The sequence below is a fragment of the Nicotiana tabacum genome, chromosome 10, assembly GCF_000715075.1.
Source record: "Nicotiana tabacum cultivar K326 chromosome 10, ASM71507v2, whole genome shotgun sequence".
NCBI classification, from domain to species: Eukaryota; Viridiplantae; Streptophyta; class Magnoliopsida; order Solanales; family Solanaceae; genus Nicotiana; species Nicotiana tabacum.
Genome location: NC_134089.1, coordinates 80,146,955 through 80,150,532, shown reverse-complemented (window position 1 = coordinate 80,150,532; position 3,578 = coordinate 80,146,955). Strand labels below are relative to the sequence as shown.

General features: G+C 37.1%; 1 long non-coding RNA gene across 1 annotated transcript; it reads right to left on the bottom strand.

The window, feature by feature from the left end:
- Positions 1 to 1,660: 1,660 nt before the first annotated feature.
- On the bottom strand, positions 1,661 to 3,339 carry LOC142164685 (uncharacterized). Its single transcript, XR_012695568.1, has 3 exons — positions 3,166 to 3,339; positions 2,957 to 3,018; positions 1,661 to 1,931 (listed from the first exon to the last, which is right to left on the bottom strand). It is a non-coding gene; the product is annotated as an uncharacterized LOC142164685 (long non-coding RNA).
- Between the last annotated feature and the right edge of the window lie 239 nt (positions 3,340 to 3,578).

The window sequence follows — 3,578 nt, the reverse complement described above, 5'->3', positions numbered from 1 at the left end:
TGGCGGAGATGTCACGCACTGTATCAGGATGGGGTGGATGAAATGGAGGTTAGTGTATGGAGTCCTGTGTGACTAGGAGATGCCACTGGAACTTAAAAGTAAGTTCTATAGAGTGGTGGTTAGACCGGCCATGCTGTATGGGGCTGAGTGTTGGCCAGTCAAGAATTCTCATATCCAGAAGATGAAAGTAGCCTAAATGATGATGTTGAAATGGATGTGCGGGCACACTAGGCTGGATAAGATTATGAATGAAGATATTCGGGAGAGGGTGGGCGTAACTCACATAGACGACAAAATTCGGGAAGCGAGGTTTAGATGGTTCGGGAACATGCGGAGGAGGAGCCTAGATGCCCCGGTTAGGAGGTGTGAACGGTTGGCTTTGACAGGTACGAAAAGAGGTAGAGGGCGGCCTAAGAAGTATTGGGGCGAAGTGACCAGGCAGGACATGGTGTAGCTTAAAATTTCTGAGGACATGGCCCTGGATAGGGAGGTGTGGAGGTCATGCATTAGAGTTATAGGTTAGGGGGTAGTTGAGCGTTTTTCCTCGTTGTACTAGCTAGTCTGATAGTGTTTTGTCTAGGACTGCTAGCGGTTTTGTTCCATCACACTATTTTTATTTTTATTTTCAATTTTTATTATTACCACAATTATTTGTCCTTCCATTTATTTGTTGTCTCTTACGATGCTGATATTATTTGATACTAATCTTTTTTCTCTAAGCCGAGGATCTTCCAGAAACAGCCTCTCTACCTCTTCGGGGTAGGGATAAGGTCTGCGTACACTCTACCCTCCCCAAACCCCACTAGTAGGATTATCATTGGGTTGTTATTGTATTCCACAATTATAAATGGTGTGCTTTTACATTTTGAAAAATACTGTAGTTTGAGCCAAAGTACGATTACCCCTACTACCAATTAGAAAATGATACAGTGAATCAAACAAAGCTTGAGGTGTGACTAGGACATTATCAGTACGAATGTTTCTCTCACATAGTAAACAATGAAATTAGGCGTATTCCCTGTGAATAGTAAGCTATTCCAGTTATATACTTGGATCAGAAACAAAATTTTAGAAGAGAAAGAACCCTGCAGGCGAGATAAAAGGAATTTAGATAATCTAACGATTCTTGTTCCCATGAGTCATGATTATAAACTTTTTCTGTATAGTTTCTTGTCCAGATTTGATCCATTTAAGAAGTAGTGCACCCCTACTGCTACACCAGGACCTTGTATTTCCCACTTTGTTTGACAGGAGTAACTTCCTATTAGGTAAAACCTATCCACTTTTAACAAATAAACAGTTTCAACAGCCAGAAAATAGTTTTCAAAAGTAATAGGTATCAAATCTCTTAAGTCTTAACATAGGAATACAAAAGAGCAACTTTAACAAATAATTATAGTCCTTATGGAATAATGTAATCAGTTGTGACCAAATAAAAGAAACATTACTCTCGTAAGTGAAATTTTGAATAACTTTGAACATATATTGTCACGATCCATTTCCTGAACAAGCCGGGACCGGCACTCGATCAGTAAACATGACCGAGCGAACCATCTCTACTTATCAAATTTATTATAACTCCAAACTTTATATGCAACAAGGCAATACTCTAATCAAATACTTTTGATTAATTTTAAATATTTAAATAAATCAACTCCAAAACTTTATTCATAGTAACCAATGAAATATTGCTAAGTTATTATCAAAAACATCTCAATCTTAACTCAACGACTATGTCTATGAAGCCTCTTCTGATAAACTGACGCACTGCTCAGGACATAAGATTTCCTGGCTAGTTCTCTAAGTAACAAAGAAATAACTAAATAAAGATGACTCTAAGGAATACTCCACGAACAAAAGCGGAGCTCACCAATAGCACTGGAAGAGAAGGAAGTCCTAACTCGTAGCCTGCTCGCCTGCAAATCTGGTTCCTACGTTGTACCGCAGACCAACGTAGGTTCCCAAAAGAGAACGTCAGTACCATCCATTGTACTCAGTGAGTCTCAACAATAGGGGGCGAAACTTTAATAACATATACATTATGAGCAAAGGTTCTAAATGCATGTAAAACATAAAGCTTATAAGAATAATTCTAAATAATTGCATAATAGCAGTTTATGAATATTCTAAAAGAAATTCTTTTCTTTTTCTTTCTTAAAAACAATATTTCACTTTATACTTTGGGAGTTCCAACTATCCTGACCTGTTTCTGTCTTAGTCACTGTGTGATCGGCACGGGTTCGATCCCAACCCGATCGAATAGGCCCAATCCACGAGGTGTCACTCGCTTCATGGTTCTCAGCGCTCATGTATCATACCTTAGCATGGCTAAGTAAATTCTCAGCAACGAGACCCTCGGCTCGTATGCTCCCTACTTTGGCACAAGTAATTTCAGGAAGTCAACGCCTTGGTCAGGACCCTAGGCCTGGACGATGACCCCTTCGCAGAATAAAGGATACTCCCAAAAAAAAAACCTTTCCTTTCTAAAACTTCACAAGTTCTTGCTCTTAGTCAGCGTGAGTGACAAAGATACTGCTAAAAATGCAAGCTATTTGCCCTCCTTTAAATATCACCAAGAAATACTAGAGCTTATGTTAAATATCCAAGTTATCTTCATTTAAGATTATCGTTTTAGACAAGATTCTGACGGAATAATATCCAACTGGTATAATAGTCAAAACAACTTCAAATCAGAACACTTTACACATAGCAAAACACAAGTGATTAACCAAGATCACGGGTCTTTGAAAATCCTTAGCTTAAAATTCAATCAAGTATCAAAATATCCAGTAGAGCATTGCAATTGCTAGACAATTTTTTTTCCAGTGCTATGCAACTGCTTGCCTAGTACTACTCCAATTAAATATATATTAACTCCTTTATGCAATTCAACAAACATCTTGTATGCGTGCTTCTGTGAGTTAAACTACTTTAGTAAAGGGTTATATCAACTCACCTCAAAACTTCTCGAGCCAATACGTAGCCCCAGTCCAATTGACACCAGTCAAACAATCGATTCTACAATAACCAGTACATTTTAATCAATTTTAAAGTACTACACCTAAATATGAAATTTATTGTTGATATAGAGGAAGAAGGGAATTAACTACTCAATTCTTAGCTAATACTACTGTAGGGTAATTGACAATAAGGAATTTTATATACCTGAGTTCAAGACTTAGCGACTTGTAAAAAAACCTAAACTTCCCGTTGCCTGCGTGAGTATTGAGCAGCAAGGCTCTATCTCACGATTCTGCGTTTGTACGTGAACGAGAGTTTTTTTTTAATTCTGCGTTTCAGATTGTGCGTATTTTGTTTCTTAGTCCAAAGTCCAAACCCCTTTTTACTTCTTTTGCAGTCCACAACCCTTTATGGGTTAGGACTTTTCACGTTTTCCTTTTTTTTTTAAAAAATTTGTTTTCCCTTTTCTTTTTTTTCTCTTTTTTTTTGGTTTTAACTTAACTAGTATTAACTTATACATACTTTTAATATTTAATAATAACAAAATTATTAATATTCTTCTAATTGTACATCCAACTACTTAAGTGTGTGTATATATATATATTTTCACTATAGGC